Here is a 22,494-nt window from a genome sequence, read left to right as displayed (position 1 = left end):
AACTTTGAATAACCATAATCTTTAATTGATGTTTCAGAAGCGTTAGGGTTTTATTTTTTTTTGTGTGAAAGAATTTTAAAGCTGTAAGGGCCATATTTATACTTTTTGACGCAAAACTGCGCTAACGCAGTTTTGCGTCAAAAAAATTAGCGCCGGCTAACGCCATTCTGAAGCACCATGTGGGCGCCGTATTTATAGAATGGCGTTAGCCGGCGTTAGCCGACCGGCGCTGCCTGGTGTGCGTGAAAAAAAAACACGTACACCAGGCAGCGCCGGCGTAGGGGAAAATGGCATATGGGTGTCTAAAAATGGGGCAAGTCAGGTCGAGGCAAAAAAATCGTCTTAACCCGATTCGCGCCATTTTTTTTCAACGCCCATCCCCCATCAACATGACTCCTGTCTTAGCAAAGACAGGAGTCATGCCCCCTTGCCCAATGGCCATGCCCAGGGGACTTATGTCCCCTGGGCATGGTCATTGGGCATAGTGGCATGTATGGGGGCACAAATCAGGCCCCCCTATGCCCCAAAAAAAAATTGAAAAAAATACTTACCCCAACTTACCTTTTCTTCCCTGGGGTGGGTCCCTCCATCCTTGGGTGTCCTCCTGGGGTGGGCAAGGGTGGCAGGGGGTGTCCCTGGGGGCAGGGGAGGGCACCTCTGGGCTCATTCTGAGCCCACAGGTCCCTTAACGCCTGCCCTGACCCAGGCGTTAAAAAGAGGCACAAATGCAGGGTTTTTTGCCCCGCCCACTCCCGGGCGTCATTTTTGCCCGGGAGTATAAATACCACGCACATGCCTCGGAGTAATTTTTTAAGACGGGAACGCCTCCCTTGCATCTCATTAACGCAAGGGAGGTGTTCACGCCAAAAAAGTACGCTAACTCCATGAACTTTGGCGCTAGACGCGTCTAACGCGAAAGTATAAATATGGAGTTAGTTTTGCGTCGAAAAAAAACGACGCAAATTCGGCGCAAACGGAGTATAAATATGCCCCTAAATGTCTTCGGACACTCTTGGAATAAACAAACCCTCCCCTCTCAGCGTGGTGGTCTGTGGCCTTGAAACTTTTTATGTAACGGGAGACTCCATACAAGCATCAAACACAGTACGTCGACAATTGATTCAGCATCACATATCATTGGCAAGGGCATAAACGATACTGCCCTAATGAATAGGCATAAACATGAAGAACTCCGTTCAGATCTTAATCACCATATGGGGTGGCAGCAGGAAAGAGATCTAGCTCATTAAGGGGCATATTTATACTCTGTTTGCGCTGAATTAGCGTTGTTTTTTTCGACGCAAATTCGGCGCAAAACTAGCGCCATATTTATACTTTGGCGTTAGGCGCGTCTAGCGCCAAAGTATGGGCAAATAGCGTCATTTTTTTGTGTGAACGCCTTCCTTGCGTTAATGAGATGCAAGGAAGGCGTTCCCGTCTAAAAAAATGACGGCGACGCAAATGCGTCGTATTTATACTCCCGGGCAAAAATCACGCCTGGGAGTGGGCAGGTCAAAACACCCCGCATTTGCGCCACTTTTTAACGCCTGGGTCACGGTAGGTGTTAAGGGGCCTGTGGGCTCAAAATGAGCCCACAGGTGCCCTCCCCTGCCCCCAGGGACCCCCCCTGCCACCCTTGCCCACCCCAGGAGGACACCCAAGGATGGAGGGACCCACCCCAGGGAAGAAAAGGTAAGTTGGGGTAAAATTATTGCCTCAACCCGATTTGCGTCATTTTTTTTTTTATGCCCAGACGCCATTGACATGACTCCTGTCTTAGCAAAGACAGGAGTCATGCCCCCTTGCCCAATGGCCATGCCCAGGGGGCTTATGTCCCCTGGGCATGGTCATTGGGCATAGTGGCATGTAGGGGGGCACAAATCAGGCCCCCCTATGCCACAAAAAAATTACGGAAAAATATACTTACCTGCACTTACCTTAATGTCCCTGGGGTGGGTCCCTCCATTCTTGGGCGTCCTCCTGGGGTGGGCAAGGATGACAGGGGGTGTCCCTGGGGGCATGGGAGGGCACCTCTGGGCTCCTTCCGAGCCCACAGGTCCCTTAACGCCAGCCCTGAGCGTTATTTTTTAAGGCCCGCCTACTCCTGTGCGTCATTTTTGCACGGGAGTTTAAATATGGCGCACAGGCCTGGGAGTCATTTTTTAGAAGGGAACGCCTACCTTGCATATCATTAACGCAAGGCTGGTTCCCCCTTCTAAAAAATGGCGCACATGGTGGAACTTTGACGCCCGCTGCGTCGGACGTCAAAGTATAAATATGGGGCAGCGTTTGCGCCGAATGTGCGTAAAAAAAAACGACGCAAATCCGGCGCGAACAGAGTATAAATATGCCCCTTTATGTCTCCACTGCTCTTGTGGATCAAGGGGCTATATTCAGTTTTTTTTTTTTTTTCAATCATGATTTCAAATGTAATTGTAATCTCACCCAAGTAATTTTTATGAGATAACCGATAGATCATTCATCCACTTGTTTTGATAAACCCTGGCACTATAATGGCAAACGCTTAATTTGAGAAAAGCGTGAGGAAGATGAACTTTACCAGCTAACAACATGTGTGATCTTGGACGTGCTAGGTGGTTTTCTTTGTGTGTTCAGTCAGTGAAACTGAAATCATGCACACACCATCTCTCTGGGTTCGGTAACCCACCAAAGACAATATAAGGCTCACAGTCTGCAACCCTCATGTCACTATTTACCTTTGTAAGTTGTCGCGTGCGCCTTCGGTCCGTGAATGATGCAGAAAATCTTGGATGTGGCAGCGGCGCGGGTTCTGAAGCAGGGGAAAAAGGCCTCAGGAACCAGAGCAGAGATGATATGCCGGGGGCATGGCGGGACGGTCATCAATCGCGCCGCCAGTAGCTTCCAATCGAGGCCTTCGCAAAATGAAATCAGGCCCACCACGTACATTGTCCTCCGTCCTGCATTTCTTGCTCGCTGCCCCACAAATGTATTTTCGGCAGGGGCAGCGCAGTCCTTTTAAACCCCCACCACGTGCCCCAGCATGGGTGCGGTGGTGTTTCCTCATAGGGGGATTTAAACCCAAACTTGTCTTTGCCAGGCCCTCATTGGCCTGGTGTCTTCCGCCGCCCTTGGCGCGCTTGTCTTCCCATTAAGGAGGGGGAGCAGAATGCCCCTCCCTTTGTTGGTTATCCACTAAAGCGGCTTAATCCGGTCATTCCCAGGGCCAGGCGGATGTTATTGCGCCGGCCCTTGATGCCCCTGTGGGGGCGGCCGCTGCCAAAAGTTGGCTACAGTCAAACCTACCAGCAAAAGTGCAATCATCCATGTAACAGAGACGGTAACAAATCTGCCGCAAGGAGTAGCAAACGTGAAGCATTTAACCACGATAACAAAGGATTTTTGAAAGGCAAGTCCAAACAGGAAAAGTGACCACTCATACACTGTAAAATCACATAGCGCTTGCGTGCTGGATCGATTAACAACATGTTTTTTAATTCTATATAACGATGTTCTTAACTGCGGAAACACGACATTCGTTTTGAACAAATTACTACCTTTGTTTGATAAAGGTTTCCAAAAATTTCACTAGATGGCATCAGTCACCACACGCAGTGTGACTGATTCAAATAGGATATACACAACATGTGAATCTTCAATTGACCTAAGAAACTCCTTAACAGAGTATAATTTTTTATCTTTTCAATAGTAGGGCAATTAAATACAAGTTAAAAAGGTCGAGACGAACAGAAAAACTTTTGGTGATATTATGCTGTGTACAACTATATTAGTCTACTTATGAGAAGTTTATTTAGTTTCGGAGGCTCCGGGTTTGACTTTTTGCAATGCATTATGGACACGTTGGACCTCTAGTAACAGCCTCACGACTTGTTCAGAGAGCCCTAGTGACAAGTCTTGGTACTACACCCCCTGTGCACATACAGGTTGGTGGCTGGGCTGCATTGATTAGGGACCCCTAGTGACGACCTGTGGTGCTGCATCCTGGTGTATTTACAGTGTGATGCCAGGCTGACTTCATTAGGGACGCACTTGCACCATGGTGCAAAGGTGTGTGCGCGCGTCAGCGGTGGGGGAGGGCAGGAGCCACATATATGTAGAAATGTCTCTCTCCTGCCCTCTCCCTGTCGTGCAAGGCAGGCAGTACCTTCGGGTGCTGCGCTGCATGTGTGACACCTTTGTAGATCCGGGTCTGAGCCTTTGATGGCTGCCGCTGATGTCATATGGAGATATTAATGGCCCCAGGGACATCAGTTGTGTTTAACCGTACACACAGTGTGAGTTGGAAACCTTCCAAAGATGTTTATAAACTCCCATTGGGAGCGACGCGCCTTGTTAGTTGATCTACCTTACCCTGGTGTCCTTTAGATTCAAAAGTGTGTGCACAGTCTAACAAATTATCTAAAGATAAAAAGAGAAAATACAGACTTCAACCCTCACAAAGTGCTTAATTGAACCTTTGTTTACAAAAATACATAAACAATTATGATCTTGAAATCTATTCAGATTAATTCCAAACCAAACTATCTATGCAAACCTTTTGTTTGTTAATATGTTGCTCGACCTCTGCTTTAGCAAAGGTTTTCCAAAAATGTCACTCGCTCGTCCTCAGTCACCCCACGCAGTGTGACTGCATCAAAGATAGGAGACTTATGCAAAGATGACTACCACCCCTTGAGTACCTCTGGGTGCTGCGCAGCATTGTGTGACACCTTCGACATCTGGGTCTGAGCCTTTCATCGTACATCTGGGTCTGATCCTGTCATGTGTCCTGCTGATGTCTTTGGGAGGTATTAATGCCCCGATGGACATCAGCTGAACTTAGCCTTATGCACAAAGGATCTTATTTACAAGGGGCTTGCGCTGAGTCACTTTTTTTTTTTCTATATATATATATTTTTTATACAGCAGTGGTCCAATCAGTGCTCCACACTGTTCCACTGTTCCATAGCTATAAACTAATGCATTGAGCCCAAGGCTCAGTTTGTAAAGGCTTGCACAGGGAGGCCTGAAAAAAAGGTGCAGTGAAACCTACAAGATCTAATTATACCAATATTTCCTTCATTTTTAACGTTTAGCTCAGATCAGTAATAAAAAGACAACTATTTTAATGAATGTGTTTCTCTGTGCTTTGCTACATTAAGGTTAACAAAACCATCAAAACTTTCGACACACTCTTGTGCTAATGACTGTAATGGTACGCCGTGTTGTAAATACGGCACAACCATGGTGTTGTTAGGAGGGGCAGGCGCAAAAGAAGAAAAGTGGCGCTTCGGGACTGATGCACCACTTTCTTGTAAATATGCCCTGAAGTTCCTTCTCCATGGTTGCCAACTCCAGCTTCTACATTTGAATTTGAGGAACCTTGGAAGAAGGATCTTTGGGACTTGGGCTCCTGAAATGGAATAAAACTTGCAGATGGAGCTGGTCCTACCTACCTGCTAATTCATCCTACAACTTTTCATCTCTATGGCCCATATTTATACTTGGTTTGCTCTGAATTAGTGTCATTTTGATTTACGCTAATTCAGCGCAAACCTAGCTCCATATTTATACTTTGGCGCTAGACACGTCTAGCACCAAAGTGATGGAGTTTACTTCATTTTTTGGAGGGGAAAACCTACTTTGCGTCCATGAGCTGTAAGGTAGGCATTCCCGTCCAGAAAAGGACGGTATGGCCTTTGGGCCATATTTATCCCCGTGCTAAAATCCAGCACGGGGAGAAAGGGGCCTTAAATAATAGGGCTAAGCTTGCTTATCGCCATTATGTAACACCTTGGTCTGGGCAGGCATAAGGTGACCTGTAGGCTGTGGGTCGGAGACCATGGAAATTGCCCACAGGTGCCTTTCCCTGGCCCCAGGAACACCCCAACGCAAAAAACAGTGTAGCGCCATAATTTGGCACACAAGCCCCGGTTCCCCCTACGCCTCCAAAGCCCTGAGGAAATATGACCACAGCACACAGAAAGCATACATAATAATAGAGTAAAAGTGAACAACTTTGGTGAGTAAAGAACAAGGTTGATTGATAGTACAGTAATCTTCATCTTTCAGAAGGACGTTTATTTGTGTCGATCATTTGTAGGTCAATAGGTACAGTCAAGTAAACACAGCCAACTCATGTTTCGTCACACAGTGACTTTTCAAGGCTGTAGGGAATATGGGGTGCAAAGGTTTGTTGCTATTTCATGATACATACAAACAACAAATAGTAAGGAAATGTATTGAAAGTGTGAAAAAATATACGTATGATTGTCATAGACGTGAGAAAGTATAATATAAGAACATATATAAATAATAGGAAAAATACAGACATGAACCAGGTAACTAATAATGTGATGTGAAAGGAGCAAAGAAGTGTCAGTAATAGCCTAAGGTAGCCAAAAAGTGGGATAAATTATCAACACACCAAGTAAATGTGTTCGAAAAAGGACATCAAGAAGTGCTGTGCCAAAGGCAAGCCGATCCATGCATGAATGTAGAGCTGTATATACGGCTCCTTGTGCATGAAGTGAGCAACACGCGTGAGTTAGTGAAAAAATGTCTAGGAATTTAAAGAAAACTATCTAAACTTGTACACCAAAAAGTAGAAAGTCCAAATGGGAGAAAAGGTAAGTTGAAGCTATGGAGGGGACACAGGAGAGAGAGAAGAGACAAAGGAAGGAAAATTGCCAAATGAGCAACAAGGGATGGGTAGGCATAGTAAGAAGTAATTAGATTAGATAAAGGTACCTGTATTCCAAAGAAGTACGTAGTAAAGTTAATAGTACGGATGTTGCCAAGTAGTGGGCATCAAAATGTTCATTAGTGCCAAGTATGTTAGAGTAGAGAGCCAGAGGACCTTGGTAAGTCCTGTGAAGAATAGGGAGAAAGCTTGAGGTATCCTACTAGTACACAGGTGAGAGATGTGTAACCAGGACCTGCGGGCAAAAGAATTGCTGGGTCATGGGACAAAACACACCTAGTCTGGCATAAGAATTCTGCAAGGGATATACGTACGTTCCCAACGTTATGGAGTAAGAAGGCCAGGTCAGTTAACCGTAGACCTAAACATATGTGGGTTAAGAGAAAAGTGTCAAAGCCTCCCGTTAGTGTCCCCCCTTAGTTTGGGGGAAAATGAGCTTATATTCACGCTTCGTAAGCGTGCCCGCTATCAGGTCAGAATAATCCTGGTAGCGTATCCCATGGTTAATCATTAAGTATCGCAGTGAATATGGTAAAAGAACCTTTAAAGAAAAAAGTGGCGAAGCCTCACGTTAATGGCCCCCATAGAAAGATAAAAAGTCCTGGTAGCGTATTTCGTGATCAAAACTTGAGCAGTGTAGTGATTATTGTAAAATGTCGTTAAAGAAAAAAGTGATGAAGCCTCCCTTAAAACGAAGGAAAAGGAACTTACATCCCCGCTTCGTAAGCATGCGCGCTCTCTGGTTAGAACGGTCCCGTTAGCGTACCAAATGGTTGTGGTTAAATAATGGTTGTGAGGGTTAGACATAGAGAACGGACTTAACCCAATGCAGTCCGTAGAAGCTATACCGCAGGAGTTATCTTACGAGAGTGTGTATAATGGCAGCCATGTTGAGTACGAAAGACTAAGAAAGGCCAAGTTTTTAGGCACATTTAGGGGCATATTTATACTCTGTTTGCACCGAATTAGTGTCATTTTTTTTAACTCTAATTCAGTGCAAAACTAACTCCATATTTATACTTTGGTGCAAGACCCCTCTAGCACCAAATTTATGGAGTTAAAGTCATTTTTTGAAAGTGGAGACCTACTTTGCCTTAATGAGATGCAAGGTAGGCGTTCCCGTGCAAAAAATGACTCTATGGCCTTAACACCATATTTAGGGGCATATTTATACTCTGCGGCATATTTATACTCTGTTTGCACCAAATTAGTGTCATTTTTTTTTTTACTCTAATTCGGTGCAAAACTAACTCCATATTTATACTTTGGTGCTAGACCAATCTAGCACCAAGGCCCTGATTTAAACTTTTTTTGCACCGCATTAAAGTCATTTTATGACGCAAAAGTGGCACCAACTAGCAAAATATTGGCCCTTATTTATACTTTTTGATGCAAAACTGCACTAACTCAGTTTTGCACCAAAAAGTTTAGCACCGGCTTGCACCATTTCTGTGCACCAGCCGGGCACCATATTTATGGAATGGTGCAAGCCGGTGCAAAGGGTAGGCTAGAGTTTTCAAAAATGACTTTAGTCGGGTGGGGCTGGCAGTATAGAAGAAGAGGGTTTAGCAGCAAAAAATGGCTTTAGGCAGGTTAGAGTAAAAAAAAAATGACTCTAACCAGATTAGCGGCATTTTATGGGCACATGGCCATTGCACCATGTGCCATGTATGGGGGCCCATTTCAGGGCCCCCTATGGCACTTTCAAAAATAAAATGCACTTACCTGTACTTACCTGGGATGGGGTCCCCCATCCTCGCAGTCCCTCTAGTGTGGGTGGTGGTGCCCCTAGGGCCTAGGGAGGGCACCTCTGGGCTTATTCCATGGTGTTCCACCATGGAAATAGGGCCACAGGTCCCCTAACGCCTGCCCTGACCCTGGTCTTAAAAAATGGGGCAAAGCAAGCTTTGCTCCATTTTTTGACCCCTCCTCCCTCCCTTGCACCATTTTTACATGGGAGTATAAATATGGTGTTAAGGCCATAGAGTCATTTTTTTGCACGGGAACGCCTACCTTGCATCTCATTAAGGCAAGGTAGGTTTCCACTTCCAAAAAATGACTTTAAATCCATAAATTTGGTGCTAGATGGGTCTAGCACCAAAGTATAAATATGGAGTTAGTTTTGCACTGAATTAGAGTAAAAAAAAAATTACGCTAATTCAGTGCAAACAGAGTATAAATATGCCCCTTAGCGTCAAAAAATGATGCTAATCTGGTCAGAATCATTTATTTTGACTCAAAGCTGCCTAACGTCATTTTTTTTTAAGCTAGCCTACCCTTTGCACCGGCTTGCACCATTCCATAAATATGGTGCCTAGCTGGTGCTACAAAATGGTGCAAGCCGGTGCAAAACGTTTTGGGGCAAAACTGCCTTAGTGCAGTTTTGCACCAAAAAGTATAAATAAGGCCCTAAGTCCTAGTGCACCTCAAAAACATTGGTAAGACAAAGAAGGGAGAAAGTCATGAGAGAATGGAGGTGTCCTACAAATTGCAGAGTCTGTGAAGGATAAAATAAAGTCGCGCTGGTGCGTGGTGTTGCCTAGAAAACAGACAAGGGAGACCGTTTGCATAGGTAAGCCCGTGCGGTGAAGGAGTTTTTCCACAATGTGCAAAGAACCATACGGGCTGGTAACAATTATTTAGAGAAATATGATGACAAAATATAGAGTACTGTATCAGTGTGCACCCATCCAAAGACCAGTTCAAGTTGAAGATGTGAGATGGTACAACATTGTCATGCGGTATAGTGGAAGCAGGTACCTGCTGTTAATAAGCAAGTATATTAACATATAGGCAGAATTAAAATAGTCAGTCGACAGGCTAGTGCCATGAGGCATGAGGCAATCAAGTATTCACACAGCACAAAATATATTATAGCATTAAGGTGACATATTTAAACAAACAAAGAAGTACGTAGAGGCAAAACAATCAAAGGGTATGACCATGTCAAGATGTGTAAAGAACACTGGTACTGAGATAACTACAAACGGATGTTTGTATACTGAGGTTTGAAAATATATCCATATACATATACAAGCAGACAAGTACCCATAGTGTTAGCTGGTCCTCAAGTATAGCCAGCCAAGGGAAATTACGTATGGAAGTCTCAAGTTGCATACAAGTCAACAGTGTAATAAGGTCAAAAACACAAAGTTCCCTGTCAATATTTAGACCTTTTTCCACAGCCCGAAGTTTAAGTATCCATTTGGTTCTTTAGTCCTATCCCCCATTCTGGGTGATGGGGCTACTTGGGTAATGCCATGGAACCTAATGTTAGGAATGTGCGTTTCCGCATGTTGTGAGTTGTAGTGTGTTGCAAGCAGATAGGTGGCACTGAAGTTCCTAATTGCTCTGATGTATTCTTGGATGCGTTCTTTCAGAGGGCGGATCGTGCTGCCCACATAGATATGTCCACACACACAAATGATGCAGTCAACTGTAAACCTCGTATTATAATTGATGAACTGTCTAACGTGGTAATTAACCCCCGTGTTGTATATGAAAGTCAGGGTTCTGTTTAGAGCAAATTGGCACGAAATGCAGCAACCACATTTGTAGAACCCAACCAGTTTGTTGGGTAACCACATTTGGGGTTGGGCTGGTGTGAGAGGTGCTAGGTAACTTGGACAGAGAATGTTTCTCAGAGTACGGCCCCTACTGTGAGTAATGGATGGTCTCTTGCCTACAATTGTCCCAAACCCTGTGTCCAAAAGTAGCAGAAGCCAGTGTTTTTTAAGTATACGAAACAAAGAATTGCTGACAGGACTAAATCTAGTGATAAGGGAGATTTCCTTTCTCCTACTGATGTTAGATTTGTTTGTGTCCCCTAATAAGTAGGGTACTCCGTTGTTTGGAGACTATGGGCCATATTTATACTTTTTGACGCACAACTGCGCCAACGCAGTTGTGCGTCAAAAAAGTTAACGCCAGCTAACGCCATTCTGAAGCGCCATGCGGGTGCCGTATTTAATCAATGACGTTAGCCGGCGTAGGGGAAAATGGAGTTTGGGCGTCAAGAAATGGGGCAAGTCAGGCTGAGGCAAAATTATCGCCTCAACCCGATTTGCGCCATTTCTTTTTGGCGCCCAGACGCCATTAACATGACTCCTGTCTTAGCAAAGACAGGAGTCATGCCCCCTTGCCCAATGGCCATGCCCAGGGGACTTTTGTCCCCTGGGCATGGTCATTGGGCATAGTGGCATGTAGGGGGGCACAAATCAGGCCCCCCTATGCCACAAAAGAAAATAAAAAAATATACTTACCTGAACTTACCTTAATGTCCAAGGGGTGGGTCCCTCCATCCTTGGGCGTCCTCCTGGGGTGGGCAAGGGTGGCAGGGGGTGTCCCTGGGGGCATCGGAGGGCACCTGTGGGCTCCTTCCGAGCCCACAGGTCCCTTAACGCCTGCCCTGAGCAGGCGTTAAGAAATGACGCTAACGCGGGTAGACGTCATTTTTTTTGACCCGCCCACTCCTGTGCGCCATTTTTGCACAGGAGTGTAAATAAGGCGCACAGGCCTGGGAGTCATTTTTTAGACGGGAACGCCTAACTTGCATATCATTAACGCAAGGTAGGTGTCCACGCTAAAACATGACGCAAACTCCATGGACTTTGGCGCTAGACGCGTCTAACGCCAAAGTATAAATATGGAGTTCGTTTTGCGTCGAATTTGCGTAAAAAAAAGACGCAAATCCGGCACAAACAGAGTATAAATATGGCCCTATGTGTTTCCTGGCTAGGGACACTGCTTCCGCAGAGTATCTTCTCTTGTGGAAGCGTTGGGCTAACAAATCCATTTCCTCTAGAAAGATCTCGTTCTCACTGCAGTTACATCTGGTTCTTACCATTTTGCCATAGGGGGTGGCCTTAATCTGAGCACTAGGATGTGTACTGAGTGCATTGAGGATAGAGTTACAAGCCGTCCGTTTCCTATATATTCTAAAAGAGATTCTGCTGTTACTAGCGTATAAGAGAAGATCAAGAAACTCAATTTAATTTTGATTCACCTTGTGCGTGAAGACCAGATTGTAGTGGTTGGTGTTAAGATGGTCTATAAGTGTGGATAGGTCCTGTCTGTTACCAGTCCAAATAACATGTATGTCATCAATGTACCTTCCCCAGAAGAGGATATGTTGTGTGATGGTAGAGGGGCAGTCTGCCCACAGATGTTGTTTTAAAAAAAAAAAACATATAGGTTAGCATACGAGGGTGAGAATTTTGCTCCCATTGCTACTCCCTGGGATTTGTCTGTACCAATGGCCCTCATGTAGGAATACATTGTTCTCTAGCACTAGTCGTGTGTGACATAGCAGCATGTTACTGCTTAAATTATTATATCTATTTATTGCAGTTTTATTTAGCGAGACTCAACCTAAAAGTATTTGCAGTGCTCTACCTGAGGTCCTGGTACGTTACGCATGGACACATTCCTTTTGCTAGTCCTGGGGAGATTAAATGATTTGCCCAGGATCACAGGATGTTGATCCAGTGCCTAGACCATAACCTGGTTCGCCAGCTACAAAGGTAGCAGCACGGGCTGTTATGCCTCTATCCCATTCTGTTTTATTTACCTATAGACCATTATCCTTGTTTTGTCCACCTCTAGAAAAATAGTAACATACCATAATAATCATACATTAACTTTCCTTGGGCCTCGTTACATTCTGGTAAGGTTGCTGCTTCAATTCTTTTTTATTTACTTTAAAAATATATATATATATTTATTATTATTTCGTTTTTTTTTTTTCATTTATTGCAACCCACCAAATAGCGTGAAACTTGGTCTGCAAGTATTGGGGCACTTACTTGAGAACCCGTTACATGATACGAGGACATATTCCTTTTCGCTAGGCCGAGGGAGATTAAGCGCTCTGCGCCAGATCGTAGGATGCTGTTCCACAGCTCGAACCTGGTTCCCCAGCACTAAGGGCCATATTTATACTCCGTTTGCGCCGAAATTGCGTCGTTTTTTTTGACGCAATTTCGACGCAAAACTAACGCCAACTAACGCCATATTTATACTATGGCGTTAGAGGCGAATAGCGCCAAAGTTCCCGGAATGTGCGTCATTTTTTAGCGTGAACCCCTTCCTTGCGTTAATGATATGCAAGGGAGGCGTTCCCGTCTAAAAAATGACTCCCAGGCCTTTACGTGGTATTTATACTCCCGGGCAAAAGAGACGCCCGGGAGTTGGCGTGGCTAAAAACGGCGCATTTGCGCCACTTTTTAACGCCTGCTCAGGGCAGGCGTTAAGGGGCCTGTGGGCTCAAAATGAGCCCACAGGTGCCCTCCCATGCCCCCAGGGACCCCCCCTGCCACCCTTGCCCACCCCAGGAGGACCCCCAAGGATGGAGGGACCCACCCCAGGGACATTCAGGTAAGTTCAGGTAAGTATAATTTTTTATTTTTTATATTTTTTTTTGGTGGCATAGGGGGGCCTTATTTGTGCCCCCCTACATGCCACTATGCCCAATGACCATGCCCAGGGGACAGAAGTCCCCTGGGCATGGCCATTGGGCAAGGGGGCATGACTCCTATCTTTACAATGATAGGAGTCATGTTGATGGGGGATGGGCGTCGTTAAAAAATGGCGCAAGTCGGGTTAAGACGATTTTTTCGACGTAACCTGACTTGCCCCATTTTAAGACGCCCATGCGCCATTTTCCCCCTACGCCGGCGCTGTCTGGTCTACGTGGTTTTTTCCCACGCAAACCAGGCAGCGCCGGTCTGATTGCGCCGTCTAACGCCATTCCATAAATACGGCGCCCGCTTGGCGCTTCAGAATGGCGTTAGACGGCGCAAAACTTTTTGACGCTAAACTGCGTTAGCGCAGTTTAGCGTCAAAAAGTATAAATATGGGCCTAAAGGTGGTATCTCCGGCCCTTACACCTCTTTCACATACATGCTACCTTACATGTTTTCCATTTTCTGTGTGTTTTATCTGCCTATAGTGGCCCATTAAGTTACCCTCGATTTTAATATTTCCTTGAATTTTAAACTTTGAATAAACATAATCTTTAATTGATGTTTCAGAAGCGTTAGGGTTTTATTTTTTTATTTATTTTTTGTGTGAAAGAATTTTAAAGCTGTAAGGGCCATATTTATACTTTTTGACGCAAAACTGCGCTAACGCAGTTTTGCGTAAAAAAAATTAGCGCCGGCTAACGCCATTCTGAAGCGCCATGCGGGCGCCGTATTTATAGAATGGCGTTAGCCGGCGTTAGCCGACCGGCGCTGCCTGGTGAGCGTGAAAAAAAACCACATACACCAGGCAGCGCCGGCGTAGGGGAAAATGGCATATGGGCGTCTAAAAATGGGGCAAGTCAGGTCGAGGCAAAAAAATCGTCTTAATCCGATTTGCGCCATTTTTTTTCAACGCCCATCCCCCATCAACATGACTCCTGTCTTAGCAAAGACAGGAGTCATGCCCCCTTGCCCAATGGCCATGCCCAGGGGACTTATGTCCCCTGGGCATGGTCATTGGGCATAGTGGCATGTAGGGGGGCACAAATCAGGCCCCTCTATGCCCCCCAAAAAAAATGAAAAAAATACTTACCCCAACTTACCTTTTCTTCCCTGGGGTGGGTCCCTCCATCCTTGGGTGTCCTCCTGGGGTGGGCAAGGGTGGCAGGGGGTGTCCCTGGGGGCAGGGGAGGGCACCTCTGGGCTCATTCTGAGCCCACAGGTCCCTTAACGCCTGCCCTGACCCAGGCGTTAAAAAGAGGCACAAATGCAGGGTTTTTTGCCCCGCCCACTCCCAGGCGTCATTTTTGCCCGGGAGTATAAATACCACGCACATGCCTCGGAGTAATTTTTTAAGACGGGAACGCCTCCCTTGCATCTCATTAACGCAAGGGAGGTGTTCACGCCAAAAAATTACGCTAACTCCATGAACTTTGGCGCTAGACGCGTCTAACGCGAAAGTATAAATATAGAGTTAGTTTTGCGTCGAAAAAAAACGACGCAAATTCGGCGCAAACGGAGTATAAATATGCCCCTAAATGTCTTCGGACACTCTTGGAATAAACAAACCCTCCCCTCTCAGCTTGGTGGTCTGTGGCCTTGAAACTTTTTATGTAACGGGAGACTCCATACAAGCATCAAACACAGTACGTCGACAATTGATTCAGCATCACATATCACTGGCAAGGGCATAAACGATACTGCCCTAATGAATAGGCATAAACATGAAGAACTCCGTTCAGATCTTAATAACCATATGGGGTGGCAGCAGGAAAGAGATCTAGCTCATTAAGGGGCATATTTATACTCCGTTTGCGCCGAATTAGCGTCGTTTTTTTCGACGCAAATTCGGCGCAAAACTAGCGCCATATTTATACTTTGGCGTTAGACGCGTCTAGCGCCAAAGTATGGGCAAATAGCGTCATTTTTTTGTGTGAACGCCTTCCTTGCGTTAATGAGATGCAAGGAAGGCGTTCCCGTCTAAAAAAATGACGGCGACGCAAATGCGTCGTATTTATACTCCCGGGCAAAAATCACGCCTGGGAGTGGGCAGGTCAAAACACCCCGCATTTGCGCCACTTTTTAACGCCTGGGTCACGGTAGGTGTTAAGGGGCCTGTGGGCTCAAAATGAGCCCACAGGTGCCCTCCCCTGCCCCCAGGTACCCCCCCTGCCACCCTTGCCCACCCCAGGAGGACACCCAAGGATGGAGGGACCCACCCCAGGGAAGAAAAGGTAAGTTGGGGTAAAATTATTGCCTCAACCCGATTTGCGTCATTTTTTTTTTATGCCCAGACGCCATTGACATGACTCCTGTCTTAGCAAAGACAGGAGTCATGCCCCCTTGCCCAATGGCCATGCCCAGGGGGCTTATGTCCCCTGGGCATGGTCATTGGGCATAGTGGCATGTAGGGGGGCACAAATCAGGCCCCCCTATGCCACAAAAAAATTACGGAAAAATATACTTACCTGCACTTACCTTAATGTCCCTGGGGTGGGTCCCTCCATTCTTGGGCGTCCTCCTGGGGTGGGCAAGGATGACAGGGGGTGTCCCTGGGGGCATGGGAGGGCACCTCTGGGCTCCTTCCGAGCCCACAGGTCCCTTAACGCCAGCCCTGAGCGTTATTTTTTAAGGCCCACCTACTCCTGTGCGTCATTTTTGCACGGGAGTTTAAATATGGCGCACAGGCCTGGGAGTCATTTTTTAGAAGGGAACGCCTACCTTGCATATCATTAACGCAAGGCTGGTTCCCCCTTCTAAAAAATGGCGCACATGGTGGAACTTTGACGCCCGCTGCGTCGGACGTCAAAGTATAAATATGGGGCAGCGTTTGCGCCGAATGTGCGTAAAAAAAACCGACGCAAATCCGGCGCAAACAGAGTATAAATATGCCCCTTTATGTCTCCACTGCTCTTGTGGATCAAGGGGCTATATTCAGTTTTTTTTTTTTTTTCAATCATGATTTCAAATGTAATTGTAATCTCACCCGAGTAATTTTTATGAGATAACCGATAGATCATTCATCCACTTGTTTTGATAAACCCTGGCACTATAATGGCAAACAATGAACTTTACCAGCTAACAACATGTGTGATCTTGGACGTGCTAGGTGGTTTTCTTTGTGTGTTCAGTCAGTGAAACTGAAATCATGCACACACCATCTCTCTGGGTTCGGTAACCCACCAAAGACGATATAAGGCTCACAGTCTGCAACCCTCATGTCACTATTTACCTTTGTAAGTTGTCGCGTGCGCCTTCGGTCCGTGAATGATGCAGAAAATCTTGGATGTGGCAGCGGCGCGGGTTCTGAAGCAGGGGAAAAAGGCCTCAGGAACCAGAGCAGAGATGATATGCCGGGTGCATGGCGGGACGGTCATCAATCGCGCCGCCAGTAGCTTCCAATCGAGGCCTTCGCAAAATGAAATCAGCGCCCACCACGTACATTGTCCTCCGTCTTGCACTTCTTGCTCGCTGCCCCACAAATGTATTTTCGGCAGGGGCAGCACAGTCCTTTTAAACCCCCACCACGTGCCCCAGCATGGGTGCGGTGGTGTTTCCTCATAGGGGGATTTAAACCCAAACTTGTCTTTGCCAGGCCCTCATTGGCCTGGTGTCTTCCGCCGCCCTTGGCGCGCTTGTCTTCCCATTAAGGAGGGGGAGCAGAATGCCCCTCCCTTTGTTGGTTATCCACTAAAGCGGCTTAATCCGGTCATTCCCAGGGCCAGGCGGATGTTATTGCGCCGGCCCTTGATGCCCCTGTGGGGGCGGCCGCTGCCAAAAGTTGGCTACAGTCAAACCTACCAGCAAAAGTGCAATCATCCATGTAACAGAGGCGGTAACAAATCTGCCGCAAGGAGTAGCAAACGTGAAGCATTTAACCACGATAACAAAGGATTTTTGAAAGGCAAGTCCAAACAGGGAAAGGGACCACTCATACACTGGAAAATCACATAGCGCTTGCGTGCTGGATCGATTAACAACATGTTTTTTAATTCTATATAACGATGTTCTTAACTGCGGAAACACGACATTCGTTTTGAACAAATTACTACCTTTGTTTGATAAAGGTTTCCAAAAATTTCACTAGATGGCATCAGTCACCACACGCAGTGCGACTGATTCAAATAGGATATACACAACATGTGAATCTTCAATTGACCTAAGAAACTCCTTAACAGAGTATAATTTTTTATCTTTTCAATAGTAGGGCAATTAAATGCAAGTTAAAAAGGTCGAGACGAACAGAAAAACTTTTGGTGATATTATGCTGAGTACAACTATATTAGTCTACTTATGAGAAGTTTATTTAGTTTCGGAGGCTCCGGGTTAGACTTTTTGCAATGCATTATGGACACGTTGGACCTCTAGTAACAGCCTCACGACTTGTTCAGAGAGCCCTAGTGACAAGTCTTGGTACTACACCCCCTGTGCACATACAGGTTGGTGGCTGGGCTGCATTGATTAGGGACCCCTAGTGACGGCCTGTGGTGCTGCACCCTGGTGTATTTACAGTGTGATGCCAGGCTGACTTCATTAGGGACGCACTTGCACCATGGTGCAAAGGTGTGTGCGCGCGTCAGCGGTGGGGGAGAGGGCAGGAGCCACATATATGTAGAAATGTCTCTCTCCTGCCCTCTCCCTGTCGTGCAACGCAGGCAGTACCTTCGGGTGCTGCGCTGCATGTGTGACACCTTTGTAGATCCGGGTCTGAGCCTTTGATGGCTGCCGCTGATGTCATATGGAGATATTAATGGCCCCAGGGACATCAGTTGTGTTTACCCGTACACACAGTGTGAGTTGGAAACCTTCCAAAGATGTTTATCAACTCCCATTGGGAGCGACGCGCCTTGTTAGTTGATCTACCTTACCCTGGTGTCCTTTAGATTCAAAAGTGTGTGTACAGTCTAACAAATTATCTAAAGATAAAAAGAGAAAATACAGACTTCAACCCTCACAAAGTGCTTAATTGAACCTTTGTTTACAAAAATACATAAACAATTATGATCTTGAAATCTATTCAGATTAATTCCAAACCAAACTATCTATGCAAACCTTTTGTTTATTAATATGTTGCTCGACCTCTGCTTTAGCAAAGGTTTTCCAAAAATGTCACTCGCTCGTCCTGAGTCACCACACGCAGTGTGACTGCATCAAAGATAGGAGACTTATGCAAAGATGACTACCACCCCTTGAGTACCTCTGGGTGCTGCGCAGCATTGTGTGACACCTTCGACATCTGGGTCTGAGCCTTTCATCGTACATCTGGGTCTGATCCTGTCATGTGTCCTGCTGATGTCTTTGGGAGGTATTAATGCCCCGATGGACATCAGCTGAACTTAGCCTTATGCACAAAGGATCTTATTTACAAGGGGCTTGCGCTGAGTCACTTTATTTTTTTCTATATATATATATTTTTTATACAGCAGTGGTCCAATCAGTGCTCCACACTGTTCCACTGTTCCATAGCTATAAACTAATGCATTGAGCCCAAGGCTCAGTTTGTAAAGGCTTGCACAGGGAGGCCTGAAAAAAAGGTGCAGTGAAACCTACAAGATCTAATTATACCAATATTTCCTTCATTTTTAACGTTTAGCTCAGATCAGTAATAAAAAGACAAATATTTTAATGAATGTGTTTCTCTGTGCTTTGCTACATTAAGGTTAACAAAACCATCAAAACTTTCGACACACTCTTGTGCTAATGACTGTAATGGTACGCCGTGTTGTAAATACGGCACAACCATGGTGTTGTTAGGAGGGGCAGGCGCAAAAGAAGAAAAGTGGCGCTTCGGGACTGATGCACCACTTTCTTGTAAATATGCCCTGAAGTTCCTTCTCCATGGTTGCCAACTCCAGCTTCTACATTTGAATTTGAGGAACCTTGGAAGAAGGATCTTTGGGACTTGGGCTCCTGAAATGGAATAAAACTTGCAGATGGAGCTGGTCCTACCTACCTGCTAATTCATCCTACAACTTTTCATCTCTATGGCCCATATTTATACTTGGTTTGCTCTGAATTAGTGTCATTTTGATTTACGCTAATTCAGCGCAAACCTAGCTCCATATTTATACTTTGGCGCTAGACACGTCTAGCACCAAAGTGATGGAGTTTACTTCATTTTTTGGAGGGGAAAACCTACTTTGCGTCCATGAGCTGTAAGGTAGGCATTCCCGTCCAGAAAAGGACGGTATGGCCTTTGGGCCATATTTATCCCCGTGCTAAAATCCAGCACGGGGAGAAAGGGGCCTTAAATAATAGGGCTAAGCTTGCTTATCGCCATTATGTAACACCTTGGTCTGGGCAGGCATAAGGTGACCTGTAGGCTGTGGGTCGGAGACCATGGAAATTGCCCACAGGTGCCTTTCCCTGGCCCCAGGAACACCCCAACGCAAAAAACAGTGTAGCGCCATAATTTGGCACACAAGCCCCGGTTCCCCCTACGCCTCCAAAGCCCTGAGGAAATATGACCACAGCACACAGAAAGCATACATAATAATAGAGTAAAAGTGAACAACTTTGGTGAGTAAAGAACAAGGTTGATTGATAGTACAGTAATCTTCATCTTTCAGAAGGATGTTTATTTGTGTCGATCATTTGTAGGTCAATAGGTACAGTCAAGTAAACACAGCCAACTCATGTTTCGTCACACAGTGACTTTTCAAGGCTGTAGGGAATATGGGGTACAAAGGTTTGTTGCTATTTCATGATACATACAAACAACAAATAGTAAGGAAATGTATTGAAAGTGTGAAAAAATATACGTATGATTGTCATAGACGTGAGAAAGTATAATATAAGAACATATATAAATAATAGGAAAAATACAGACATGAACCAGGTAACTAATAATGTGATGTGAAAGGAGCAAAGAAGTGTCAGTAATAACCTAAGGTAGCCAAAAAGTGGGATAAATTATCAACACACCAAGTAAATGTGTTCGAAAAAGGACATCAAGAAGTGCTGTGCCAAAGGCAAGCCGATCCATGCATGAATGTAGAGCTGTATATACGGCTCCTTGTGCATGAAGTGAGCAACACGCGTGAGTTAGTGAAAAAATGTCTAGGAATTTAAAGAAAACTATCTAAACTTGTACACCAAAAAGTAGAAAGTCCAAATGGGAGAAAAGGTAAGTTGAAGCTATGGAGGGGACACAGGAGAGAGAGAAGAGACAAAGGAAGGAAAATTGCCAAATGAGCAACAAGGGATGGGTAGGCATAGTAAGAAGTAATTAGATTAGATAAAGGTACCTGTATTCCAAAGAAGTACGTAGTAAAGTTAATAGTACGGATGTTGCCAAGTAGTGGGCATCAAAATGTTCATTAGTGCCAAGTATGTTAGAGTAGAGAGCCAGAGGACCTTGGTAAGTCCTGTGAAGAATAGGGAGAAAGCTTGAGGTATCCTACTAGTACACAGGTGAGAGATGTGTAACCAGGACCTGCGGGCAAAAGATTTGCTGGGTCATGGGACAAAACACACCTAGTCTGGCATAAGAATTCTGCAAGGGATATACGTACGTTCCCAACGTTATGGAGTAAGAAGGCCAGGTCAGTTAACCGTAGACCTAAACATATGTGGGTTAAGAGAAAAGTGTCAAAGCCTCCCGTTAGTGTCCCCCCTTAGTTTGGGGGAAAATGAGCTTATATTCACGCTTCGTAAGCGTGCCCGCTATCAGGTCAGAATAATCCTGGTAGCGTATCCCATGGTTAATCATTAAGTATCGCAGTGAATATGGTAAAAGAACCTTTAAAGAAAAAAGTGGCGAAGCCTCACGTTAATGGCCCCCATAGAAAGATAAAAAGTCCTGGTAGCGTATTTCGTGATCAAAACTTGAGCAGTGTAGTGATTATTGTAAAATGTCGTTAAAGAAAAAAGTGATGAAGCCTCCCTTAAAACGAAGGAAAAGGAACTTACATCCCCGCTTCGTAAGCATGCGCGCTCTCTGGTTAGAACGGTCCCGTTAGCGTACCAAATGGTTGTGGTTAAATAATGGTTGTGAGGGTTAGACATAGAGAACGGACTTAACCCAATGCAGTCCATAGAAGCTATACCGCAGGAGTTATCTTACGAGAGTGTGTATAATGGCAGCCATGTTGAGTACGAAAGACTAAGAAAGGCCAAGTTTTTAGGCACATTTAGTCCTAGTGCACCTCAAAAACATTGGTAAGACAAAGAAGGGAGAAAGTCATGAGAGAATGGAGGTGTCCTACAAATTGCAGAGTCTGTGAAGGATAAAATAAAGTCGTGCTGGTGCGTGGTGTTGCCTAGAAAACAGACAAGGGAGACCGTTTGCATAGGTAAGCCCGTGCAGTGAAGGAGTTTTTCCACAATGTGCAAAGAACCATACGGGCTGGTAACAATTATTTAGAGAAATATGATGACAAAATATAGAGTACTGCATCAGTGTGCACCCATCCAAAGACCAGTTCAAGTTGAAGATGTGAGATGGTACAACATTGTCATGCGGTATAGTGGAAGCAGGTACCTGCTGTTAATAAGCAAGTATATTAACATATAGGCAGAATTAAAATAGTCAGTCGACAGGCTAGTGCCATGAGGCATGAGGCAATCAAGTATTCACACAGCACAAAATATATTATAGCATTAAGGTGACATATTTAAACAAACAAAGAAGTACGTAGAGGCAAAACAATCAAAGGGTATGACCATGTCAAGATGTGTAAAGAACACTGGTACTGAGATAACTACAAATGGATGTTTGTATACTGAGGTTTGAAAATATATCCATATACATATACAAGCAGACAAGTACCCATAGTGTTAGCTGGTCCTCAAGTATAGCCAGCCAAGGGAAATTACGTATGGAAGTCTCAAGTTGCATACAAGTCAACAGTGTAATAAGGTCAAAAACACAAAGTTCCCTGTCAATATTTAGACCTTTTTCCACAGCCCGAAGTTTAAGTATCCATTTGGTTCTTTAGTCCTATCCCCCATTCTGGGTGATGGGGCTACTTGGGTAATGCCATGGAACCTAATGTTAGGAATGTGCGTTTCCGCATGTTGTGAGTTGTAGTGTGTTGCAAGCAGATAGGTGGCACTGAAGTTCCTAATTGCTCTGATGTATTCTTGGATGCGTTCTTTCAGAGGGCGGATCCTGCTGCCCACATAGATATGTCCACACACACAAATGATGCAGTCAACTGTAAACCTCGTATTATAATTGATGAACTGTCTAACGTGGTAATTAACCCCCGTGTTGTATGTGAAAGTCAGGGTTCTGTTTAGAGCAAATTGGCACGAAATGCAGCAACCACATTTGTAGAACCCAACCAGTTTGTTGGGTAACCACATTTGGGGTTGGGCTGGTGTGAGAGGTGCTAGGTAACTTGGACA

At 45.2% G+C, this 22,494-nt stretch overlaps 1 long non-coding RNA gene across 1 annotated transcript in view; it reads right to left on the bottom strand.

The window, feature by feature from the left end:
• LOC138293577 (uncharacterized) overlaps positions 1 to 3,315 on the bottom strand; it is a 49,394-nt gene extending 46,079 nt beyond the window's left edge. Inside the window, exon 1 of the long non-coding RNA XR_011203053.1 lies at positions 2,718 to 3,315. This is a non-coding gene — a long non-coding RNA (uncharacterized lncRNA). The remainder of the gene's footprint in view (positions 1 to 2,717) is intronic.
• Between the last annotated feature and the right edge of the window lie 19,179 nt (positions 3,316 to 22,494).

The sequence above is a fragment of the Pleurodeles waltl genome, chromosome 4_2 (assembly GCF_031143425.1).
Source record: "Pleurodeles waltl isolate 20211129_DDA chromosome 4_2, aPleWal1.hap1.20221129, whole genome shotgun sequence".
Lineage (NCBI taxonomy): Eukaryota > Metazoa > Chordata > Amphibia > Caudata > Salamandridae > Pleurodeles > Pleurodeles waltl.
This window is presented reverse-complemented; position numbering and strand designations above follow the sequence as displayed.